Below are 12391 nucleotides of genomic sequence, written 5' to 3' on the forward strand. Positions count from 1 at the left end.
TTCATTAGTTTCATAAATGACTGTCTGTAAGTTAACTTTATCAGTATTGCCGTGAATTTCTCTGTGAGATGAATAAAGTATCTATCTATCTATCTATCTATCTATCTATCTATCTATCTATCTATCTATCTATCTATCTATCTATCTATCTATCTATCTATCTATCTATCTATCTATCTATCTATCTATCTATCTATCTATCTATCTATCTATCTATCTATCTATCTATCTATCTATCTATCTATCTATCTATCTATCTATCTATCTATCTATCTATCTATCTATCTATCTATCTATCTATCTATCTATCTATCTATCTATCTATCTATCAAAAAAAACAACAACAACCCAAAAACAACCAAGTAATAAAGTAAGCTTTATTAATATGACCTCCATGCGAAAGTGGAGTCAAAACTCTTATTATATTGTAATAAAAACTTGTTTTTGGGGGTTGCTACCGATGTAGAATTTCTATAATATTGTCTTAAATCTAAAGATATTAATTCCTAACCTTGACTCAAGTTTTCTTTGCTGTGTTTGACATTGGTTTATACGCTAAGTGATGGTTTTCAAACGCAAGTGGTTAGTTTAAGGGCTAAAGATTCCATCTGCAGACATTGACACTGTCTCCTCAGTGGAGCCGAGTTAATAAAGGGGTGAGAGCAGAATGATTCAGTGGGCTTCGATGTAGGACATTTGTTTCTGATGTTTTACAGCTGCAGACTTTGCGGTGAGAAGATGTGTCTGAACAAGAAAAAATGCACAGCTGTAAACGGTTGTATTTCTTTGAAGCTTTTTTTTAATGATGTTTGTTCTGTTTCTCTTAAGCGATTATTCCCAGCGTGTTCCATCCGAAATGAAAAGAAACGTGTAAGTGCCATCACCGCTGACCACCGTTCAAAACCGAAGAAAGGGGGTTTAAACTAAAAGTACTGAGCCGTGTCAGAGATCAAGAACCGGACAAGACTTGCAACGACCTGCCTTCCTTCCATCTCACTATTCATCACCTGTCGTCCAGATGACTCCCTGACCCCACTGAATTCAGCCTGTCGGTTACTCTTCACCAGCGTTTTCTCCATCATTCGCTTGAATGGGGGGGGAAGAAAGTGGCAGTGAAGAAGACACGATGACACCCGCTATGACAGCAGCTGTTAGTCAGCGCTATCAATTACACAGGCTGATTGACATCCTCTTCAACCCCGACCCTTGTTTTCATTCACCGTCTAGGAATCTGTGCCAGTCAGGACAGAACCTCCTTGTGGCCCCGTCACCTTTCTAGCACATAGAATTTCCCTACAAGTGATACAGAGCCGTTTTGAAACAGGACTACTTTTAAGGCGGTCTAGTTGGATCTCTCTTATTATGTCCACCCGTCCTCACAGAGTCGGAATGTGTATGTCAAGACCCGCGGGGTGAAAACAACTGGTGGTTGTTTCAAAAGTATTTCATGTCATATAAGTCTGACCATAAGAGAAGAACTTTAACAAGACATATTTTATTAGAAGAATGAAGGAATGGAAAGAATGCGCAATAAAGGCTGGAAAAGTTATGATTTTTTATCAGACTGCCTCTGGTAATGGCAAACTCAACTTACAAGATATTAGGATCTGAAGTTGTACTGCAAAGAGTGACGTCCTTAGAGTTTCAAAGATATAGTTATATATGTTCCCGACATTTCCAAATAATGTATAAAATGAACTTTCCTGGCTTACTAAAATGTCTCAAATGTTAAAGTCTTCCTCTCCAAGATGATGTTTTGAAGCTATTACTTTACAAAGTTCTGCCTTGTCTGAAATCCTGGCGAACAAGTGGTTACGAGAGCAGAGTATTTTATGAAGTATCAATGGCTTCACTCCAGTCGGCTGTAATGACGCCCTGCTTTGTTTATAAAACAAGTCCCTCGGAGGTGGAGGCTTCCGGGATTGATGAGGCACAGTGATAAACCTCGATCTTTGACCAATCACAGCAGAGGTTAATTTATCTATGGCCAGCTTTAGATGAAGAACAATAATATTGTCTATAAATCACTGTATGGGGGGAAATGTGCTGCTTTACTTTAACCCATAAACAGTTTGAGAACATTATGGCTTTAATAATTGATAATCTGCCCATAAAGACTCATTTTACCTGTCGTACAAAAAGTGCACAAAGATATACACTCTTCTTCATCTTCTTCTTTTCCTTTTGGCTGCTCCTTTCAGGGAATAAACCTCCTCCATCTAACCTGTTCTCTGTATCCCCCTCTCTCACACCAACTTCATGTCCTCTTTCACTATGTTCATAAACCTTCTCTTTGGTCTTCCTCTAGACCTCCTGCCTGGCAGTTTCAACCCCAGCATCCTTCTACTAATATACTCACTATCCCTCCTCTGTACATGACCAAACCATCTCCATCTCATTCTCTCTCTGACCGTATCTCCAAAACATCTATCATCTAACATCATCTCTGCTACCTCCAGCTCTGCTTCCTGCCTTTTCCTCAGTGCCACTGTCTCTAGACCATACAGCAGACCTGGACAAAGTACGGCCCTGGGCCTTTGACTGTATTTATGCGGCCCTCGTCATGTCAAAGTATGATCATGTATAAATGGTTGTAATGCATTTAAAAAGTGTATTTTTTGTATTTATTATTCATATACATTTTTACATAAAATGTATTTACTTTTTCCCTCCTTTTTATGTGTAATTTTTTGAGTATATATTAATCCCTCAAAACATTTTTTAAAAGTTATTTGTAGAAATGTTTGGAAAAAAACTCATATATACAAGAAAAAAATGTCAGCTTATTTAGCTTAATAAATGTCACTTTTTGTCAAAAATTCTTTTTTTTTTTAGGGATTTTCTCGTTTTTCTTTTTGCTCTACGGCCCCTAACAACTTTGACAGAATTGAATGTGGCCCTTGAAGAAATTTAATTGCCACCCCTGCCATACAGCGTGGCTGGTCTCACCACTGTCTTGTATATCTTTCCTTTCATTCTGACTGATACTCTTTTATCACAAATCACTCCTGACACTTTTCTCCACATGCATTATTCATGGCTTGAGAATCCCTTGATTTGACTGATGAGTATCGAGCAACTCTTAGAATGACTCAACAGCATCTGTGAGGTAATTTGAATTAAATGAAGGCCAGAAGGTCCATAAAGTGATGCAAATAAATGCTGAAATCACAACTTTTTAATACCCATTGTTAACGAGACTTGCATCATTCAAACCCTGCAATGCAATGAAACAGTTGATGCGTCTTAACTAATAAAGCCAAATAAGTAAATCATCATTTAAACATGATGTTTTTCCCAGTATCTTCTCTCTAGTAAAGAGGTTTTTACTTTGGTGAATGATTGTTCATCCAAAGGTCCAGTGAGGCGCCGGTTTACTGCCAGCAAGTCAAGTAAAGATGAATAAAAAAAAGGCATCAAATATTTTCTGATCTGTAAAATCAACTATCATATCTTTCTTAACCTCATTTTTAAATCTTAATAACTATGCTTAGGGGCCAAATACGGCCTGTCAGTAAATCTATGTGGGCTCCAAGAATCCTGACCATTGAATAAATCCATTATAAAAGCATCAAGGAATCGATATTATCCAATAGAAGAAACAGTATCTTGAAGTAAACTTTTCTCTCCATTTTGTCATATACTTTTCTATATTTATTCCAGAATATATTGTTTGGCTCAAGGTTTACATTTTGGCCCCCTGCATGATTAAATTTGACAACTTTGCTCAAGAGGGTTTGCTTCGTAGTCCTATGGCGGGACTGAGTTATTAGATAATTTGTATCGGATGTACAATGTCATCTCTAAAATAAATAATCGTCTGTGAGGCTCAGGTGAAATCTTGTGTAAAATCTACCTCGGATAGAAAATCGCTGGTGATCCCAGCTTAATATAAATCCACCTGAGGGGGGCCGTCAAGTGGCGCACAAACCCAGAGACAGGCTGTCTGCTGAGGGGAAGGATTAGCGGAGCTCTTCTTGCTTGACTGAGCCATGTGAGAAGATATGTGCGCGGATATCTAATACAGTGACGTTCCCCTTCTTCTTTGAACTCATTTGAAGCCTCGGATCAGCGACAACCTTCCTCTCTTGTCTGACTAATTGTTTTAATTTAGCACTAAAGCATTACTTTAATTTGACTTCTTAAGTCGAGCTGTTTACTTGTTAAAGCGGCCAAGGCGCTTCATGTTCGACTCAACTATTAACGCAGCACTTTGTGGCCATTATTTGATCGTGTTTTTATTATGTAATCAAACACGAGTTGATAATGGCTCAAAAGCCGTCAGGCGTCTCCCCTTCCCCTCGCCCCGTTTTGTTTTTCCGATCAGACTGGGATAGACTCGGTGGCGTTGGCGATTAAATCGCCCGTTGTTACGACGCTACGTGCACGAATGTCCCATTTATGACATGAACGAAAACTTTGTGCAACCTTTTTTATCCGGACAAATGGGATCAACCATCACAAAACCCCCTTCCCTGTAGCCCCACAACCCAGCAGTTGCGTAATTGGCCGTACCTTGCGAGTCAGTCATGGTGAGGGGAACACTTTGTCTGAAAAAGAAGGTCAACCCCGGAGAGTGTAAATCAGCCACTCACTGGGCTCGGCGTACAATACGGCAGTGTTCGCCCCCTAAAACCAATGATCTACACTTGCCAGCCACGTATAAGCGGCTTACGGGAAAAGTCGTGCGTTTGAACTGGACTAATTGTACCTGGTCGCACGTGAAAGAAAGACGTTCCAGTAAAAAAAATTGATTAAAAACATCATCTTGTTGTGGCTTTTTGTCCGTGTGAGAATCGTTCCCTTTCTGTCTTCTTGATGCAGATTCAAATTATGTAACAGCACATTATGCCACAATAAAGGATTAGACCACCTTTGAGAAGTTAAGCCGCATAATAATAATAAGCGTCACTGAACATGAAGGAGTAATTTTTTCGTCCGTAATCCGGTTTTCATTCATGAGCCCCGGCTTCGAGCCGCAATCAAGAGGTTTTATTTTGCAATTGTTCTGTTGACTCTGTTTATTTGCCTGTACTTACACAAGGTGATTCACGGGATCCTCTCATGCAGGGATTTTTTGCCAAAGATTTTGTTCCTTAGGTTGTTTGAACAGTTGACGTAGCCCGCCTGTGTTTTCCCACCCATTTCTTTTCCTCCAAGGTATCCTGTTTGTACCGCACAAACCACATGCACACACACACAGAGCTACAATAATATCATAGAAAACCTGGACTTGATGCAAAGTCACTCTTAGTTAAAGTGTCTAATATTTTAAAGGCGTATTATCTTGTGTTCTGGGAGGGGATGTCAAAGTGTTTAGATTGAGAACGGGCTCCTGTCCATGTGAAAGTCAAACTTTCGGGGGCCTGTCTACGAATTGTCGACTCCTCTTTATCTATAGCGCTCTATCTATGTGTGCACAGTCTGAATCGGAAGCAGCTCTACGGCTGTAGAAGGAACTGGGAAGGAATCGAGGGGAGGAAAAGGCGTATCTGCAGTATGTCGACAACTTTATCCAAGAGCTCTGCTCTGGAGTGCAATAAAACATACTTGAGAGAAAGTAGCACACGGTACATGAGAACATGGCGTTGTCAGGACAATAGAGGAAACCATTGTTTGTCATTGTTTCCTGTAACCATGTGAATCTAAAATCAACCTTTTACCTTTTATATTAAGCAGACACAAAGGCACAATGTAATATACAGTAACTACCAGTGTGTTATTGGGTAATTATAATGGAGTGTATGTTGTATAAATGTTGTATGTGAGTGAACCACAGTTTTGAATGATATGTGATCTCGGGAAAACGAATAAAGGGAAACATGATCAAAAGGGAAACGTAATTTGTATTTATTAAGTCTGCTACGGTTTTGTATGTCTTTGATATCATTTTAACTAGATAGAAATATAGACGTATAAATATTTTAAAGAGGAAACATTTACCTGATGGTGAAATTAGTTTTTAGTTTTTTTTTAAGGCTGTAATGTGTTTATTAAGCTGTAAAATAATTGTTTTGATTGCCTGGCGCCCGCCTCAAGTGGACACTCGGTGAACTGCAGCTTCTTGCACTTCATAATAGCTTCGTTTTTGACATGTTTTTTGAAACCGTGTAAAAAATGTTTCCCTGAGTTACATATGTTTTTCATGTTTTACTATCCTATTAGTTTTTATTTGGAGTCTTTTTCAAGGCAATGAACAATATTATTATAAATGAATGCCCAATAATTGTCTATCGTTTGTGTTACTTATAAAGTATTGTTTCATGATTTTAATGTAAATTATTTGATGACACATTCTAGGTTTTTTCTTAAATCACAAAAGCATTAAAATATATTCTTATTATTAATCTGTACTTTACCTTGTTTGCTGAATCTGTTACATGTATCTTATCTAAGGGACAATTGCAACAAAATGAACATGTTTAATTATGATGTTTATCGAAAGCAATATAATACAAGGCATTTCCAGGCAGAAAAGTCACGTTCCTTCTCCCCCGAGCTGATGCACAGACATGAAATGATCATTTGTCAAAACACCTCTTTGACATTAGTTTATGGAATGCTTTAGGGGAGAAAAAAAAGGAAATGCATTGAAATGGCCTGCAGAAAGTAAATCCTGATCCACTTCCAAGAAAAGTTATGTTGCATGTTTATATGTTTCCATATTAAGAATTAGCTAAACCTAAACTTGTGATATGAGATCAAAGACGGTGTGTAGCAGTTTGTTTACTTGCTGTTATCGTGGTATTGTGTTTTTCAGAATCAGGTCAGTAGATGGCTTATCACAGCCACCGACGGAGATAAGGCTTTTTAGGAAACGGCTTTGTACTATTCCTGTGCATGTCTTCGATGCAGACAGCGTGGGACAGTATTGACGCGCAGCTGTTTGATGGCAGAGGTCATCTAAGGTCAAACACTATACAAGAAAGTGGACGACTCATTTTCCTGATCTTTGTGGTAACATTTCTATATTTATAAGTGAAATACTTTCTGCATTATCTTATACATTTAAAAAATAAATGGTTGTTGGTCCAAGCCTGAGGAAACAGGACCAACATGAGGTATGATGGGGGGGAAAGGTCACGGATTGCTGATGCAGAAATGAGTCGGTAAGGGATTGGATGAGGGGGGGGGGGGGGGGGGTGACCTTTGACATTTCAGCCAGGGGCCAAGAAGTCTTAAGCAGCAATCTCAAAACAACTCCACACTTGTTGAAATGCATGAATACTCATAATAAATAATTGTTCTTTGAACATCAACAGCTGTACGAGACATGACACAGCACGTCGGTAAAATAATTGATAAACAATTAGAGCCTGGGAATGAGATCAAAAAGTTGACACGAAAAATACTTTCAGTTGCAGGGCCACGCCCGGGGTTCAATAAAAAGCACTTCAGAAATGTTTCAGTCGTAATTCGCTTTAATTATTTTGTTGAAAGTTCAAGTGATTACTAAGCAATAATATTGCATCAACAGCCTTTTGAATTGGAACATGGGCAGTAACTTAGTAACTCAAACACAACATAAAACAGGTTTCAACGACTATGCACCGTGTTATTTCATATACAAAATCAAGCTTATTAAAGCTTGGATTGCAAAAAATACGTATATGTTTTAATAAGATTTATATGTTTATGTATTGAAACTGTATGTGCACCTAATATTTTAATGCATATAATTATATTTAGCCTTTTTTTTTGCCAAATAAAAACAGACTATGTTTTAGTTCTTAAGCGCAATAAATGGATGTAAAAAAAATGTAGTGTGTCTGCCAAAATAGTGCTTGAATGTTTAAGTGATTTAAGTCACATTTTAGTCAGAAGAAGCTCTCCTGTTAATTTTGGAGGACAGAAAAAATATCCAAGATGAAAATTCCACATGATGATAGATAGAGATTTTCTGAAGGAAAGTTAACATGTTAAAATGAGCATGTCTCTGGATTACAGTCTAGTCTACTAAACGAGTGGTCAGTGAGGCATTTATTACATTTAAAAATAAAATGTTTGTTCTATTCATTATAACTGTATTAAATTGGTTTAGTTTTGAAATAATATAGTATTTTTTTCCTGAAGTAACATTAGTTTGTGACTTTCGTCACATCAACACACCTTTTCTTCCGTGTTTGAGGCTGCAATGTTGCCCTTATAACCTTTTTAATAATAAACAGTATTCAAAGTACATCTATTGTGAACCAAAGTAGTGCGGCATGTTCACTTTCTTTCTTCTCAAAAAGTCGGATTCTTTGAAGTACATGTGCGATGTTACATGATACGCTTCTTTCGTAATACTTCTTCAGGGTTTGTTGTTTTCCATTCAAACCACAGTGGATCACACCAACATTAGAACCATTGACATGATTTGTTGCAGTTCGGAACAAAAGTTCAACACACCTTCATTTACTTCTCCCCTTTCGGAACAGTTGAAGCGCACTCTTTCGTGTACAGGTGACGCCTTATGTTGTGAATCAAATGGCTAAACAAGAATAGGTTTTTTTTGGACACTTGACGTTGTGGGACAAGAGGGTTTGAAAAAAAAAGCATGTGGCTAAGAAAACATTGTGTGTCACGTTAAAAACGAGACACGGTCTGCTCGGGAACGCCGAGGCGCCATTGTTTGCTTTGTAAATCGCTGTCGTGTGTGGTAAACAAAATCTAACCTGTCTCCGTGCTGTCAATCATCTGATCTGAGTCACTGTTTGTCTGGTACATTGACCAAGCACGTTCACGTTTTACCGCATTAGGGAAAACGTTCTTGTGGACAGATCTCTAAAATGACAATTATGTAATAGATTGCTCATCAAATTACCCAATATGACATCATATGTACAAGCCCATCCCTACGGATGATTGTTGGAGTTTGAAAGTGAGTTTTGAACTCACGGTTCGGCTTTTGATCTTAAAATTAAATTAAAGTTAAACAGTATTTTTATTTATTCATGTGGAGTCGTAATCTCACTGTGCTATAGAAATATAGAGAATTAAAACAAATCTAAAACTACCCATAAGTCGTACTGTATGCACGGGTACTTATGGACGATGTTTGTGCTACTAGGGATTGGAAACAGGTCCAGGGTGTCCCTCAGCTCTTACCCTAACTAGCTGGGATAGGCGTGATCACATTGCGACCTCATTAGTTTACTGGAAAAAATGAATGGGAACGATTGTCAAATGAATCCCTGGAAGATAAACAGGAAGTGCAGGAAAGAGGTTTAGATTGACCAAAACTCTCTGAACCGTATATGCTCACACAAAAGATCTGCTTCAAAACAACTGTGAAACTCTGGAACTGTGGAAAAAAAAAATGAAAAGCCCTCTTCATGTCACTCAAGGTTCAAAGGGCTCCCATATGAGAGTCCGCCGTGTGCCCGGAACAGTGGCCCCTGGACCTTACAGCTCTGATCTGGCTCAAACTGGCACCCCTCCCTACCTCCATGTCCACATTGTGACTAAAAACTAAAGAAGTAATCAGTCGTGGCCTGTTTGTGTTGGAACAAGGCAGGAGTGAAAGCTACAGCGGGCCTCGTCCCCCCGACCGCCGGCCAACCGAGATCGACCTAAACTACGTCGCAAAGAAAACCGCAAAAGGAGAACTGATTTGTTTAAAGTTATCCCCCAATTTGGGAAAGTTTTCCAGTATATACCTGGCGTTGAAAACAATTTTGCATTTTGCTTCTTTATATCTTTAAAATAGATTCAAATTCAAATTGAAATTTTACCTTCTCATATTGAGTTACATTAAACAAAAGGAGCTACACATTTATGATATTGAAATTTTACAAGAGGACAATTACACAACACAATTAACACATAACACAAAAAATTGCGCTACTAATAGCCAGACAATGTTATAAAACCTTTTACCGTTGCTGCTTCTCTATTTATACATTAAATTTATTTCTATTTTGTATTTACTTATCTTGTTTTATACATCTTTTTAACCCTTCTTTTATATTTTTTTACTTAAAATATTTTTTTTATAATTTGCACCGTCTGGATGATGCACTTTAAATGTAGTTGTACTATGTGCAATGACAATAAAGAGATTATGATTCTGAACTCACTCCAAAAATATTATTTAGAGTAATTGAAATGTATTAACCAAAATGTATATTTAATAAAAACACTTTGAGATTAAATGTATTTAATCTGATATACACAACAAATCAAATGACCATGTATTTTGAATTATTCCATGTTTTTTGTCCAATAATGTTTCCAGGGTAGTATCAAAGGTGATGTTTCTAAAAGTATGCACTCGCTAAATCATGAAACCAACGACCTGGGTTTAAACAATAAGCCCAACCCAGAAATGTGGTCTTGGAATCGATCCAAGAAGAAAATCAAATCTAGCCAAATCATTCTGGAAAAGACCATACCCTGACTCCCCTTCCTTTCTCAGCACCTCCCAAGCCTTTTCCTCTCAAATTTGCTCGGACATTTTTAGAATCCTTGGGACTCACACGAGTGAAACGTTGTAGCTACTTGATGTTTATTTGAAGAAGTAGTTTCATGCACGTTTTCCCTTTGTATACGCTTGTATTCGATCAGGACGGGGACACACGCTGCTGTTAACACCTAACACTCTTTGCGAACAACAGGCAGGTGTGACCACCGACAACAGGATGACAGGGTTCAACACCTCTGCTCCCCACTGACTTCCTCTCACACCCCGCCGCCGCTTTCAGCCACACCCTGGCAACAGTCACAGACGAGGCTCTCCTGGCACGTCATGCATTAAACATGTATCTCTATGCTAAAAAAAATGCGAGTGTATCCGAGTGGGGACCGAGATCCCTGAGTACCCTCTCTGGGTTAATCCATTAAACTGTAGAAATGCTTGACTGCTAAGACAATAGTCGACTCCAAACAGTATTGATAACCTCACAGCTTAACCTGTGACCTCTGACATTAACCCGAGGGGCTGTTCAAAAGAAAAAAATTGGCCTCCAGGGATTGACCGCACATATCTTAATGGGGTTCTCTTTTCTTTGTCTGTTTTTCTTTCTCCCATTTTTTAGTGTCTCTCTCTCTGGTTTATATTTTGGAGCAACACAAGGTAATCCTGTGGGTCTGTTTCCTTTAGAGCCCATCCTGAGTTTTCACAACATAGCGCCGGGGGCTGAGCGGGGAGCCCACCGGGAGTCAACATCGGTGGGTCGATGTGTTTGTCTAACCTTATCTAGGCCTGGTAACACTCCCCGCAATCAAGGTATGACAAATACTGTCAAGTATTCTCTTACGGGCCGTTAACTAATTCATAGATTAACCTTTTTATTGGATCTTGTTTCCATTCCCAGTTAACCCCACTATTTATGGTACCTTTTATATATGAGTAGTGCTAGAAGCGTTTTAATTATTAAACAGTAACACGTCTATGTTCTCCCTGTGTTTTGGGGTTTACTCCGGGCACTCCAGTTTCCTCCCACAGTCCAAAAACAAACAGAGGTTGATTGGGAACTTGGGGAAATTGTCCCTACATATGAGTGTGTGTGATCTGTTTTTAGATTTTATTCTTTCAAATGTATATATAGTTATTTATATATGTATGTATATATATAGATATATATATGTTTATACTGTGCACTTTTTGTTGGGGGTACAAAGTAAGAATTTCATGGTACGTAGTACCTATGGCAATAAACGCTTTGAATCTTTGAATCTTGAATCTTGTATGTCTTTGTGTGCAACACACTGGCATTCTGTCCAGGGTGTCCACCGCCTCTTGCCCGACGAAACTGGGATATGCTCCAACCCTCCACTACCTCCATAAGGGATTAAATGGCAAAGAAAATAGATGAATAAACTGCAAAATGTGTTGTAATTCGTTCAGCTTTCCAGAACAAAAAAGAGATTGTTTCATAACAATTACATTTATTTTCTTTAATATTTCCCCAGTGAAGCCATTAACCAGGTTCTTGTCTCTGGTGTGGATTAGGTCTGTGTACGCTATAGCTACAATTGAATTAGGATTTTATCAGATTCAGATTAGATAGCTATGGAGAATATTTAGGTAAAAGGTTAAGAAAAGTACTTTAGCTGTAAGGAAAACGTTTGTCTTTTAATAAGTGTTAAAAGGTAATCAAAAGAATATTAAATCCAGAAAGTAATTTTTATCATGGCTAGACCAATAAAATCGTCAATCTCTTGGTCTAGTATATTAAACAAACAAATATTATCCATGACATTGTTCCTTCTTACTGACTAAGGTATAACAATCAACTCTCAATACAGTTTATTGTGACTAAAATGTATTTAACATATATATATGATGTGATTCACAACTAGTAGTGGTGCTACATGATTTAATGACCAAATCATTCAAATCTATCTGAAAACATGTCAAATGTGTCTGATTCTGAAAACAATGTGAGCATTATTTAAAACCCAACCA

The sequence above is a fragment of the Callionymus lyra genome, chromosome 9 (assembly GCF_982586985.1).
Source record: "Callionymus lyra chromosome 9, fCalLyr1.hap1.1, whole genome shotgun sequence".
In the NCBI taxonomy this organism is placed as follows: Eukaryota; Metazoa; Chordata; class Actinopteri; order Syngnathiformes; family Callionymidae; genus Callionymus; species Callionymus lyra.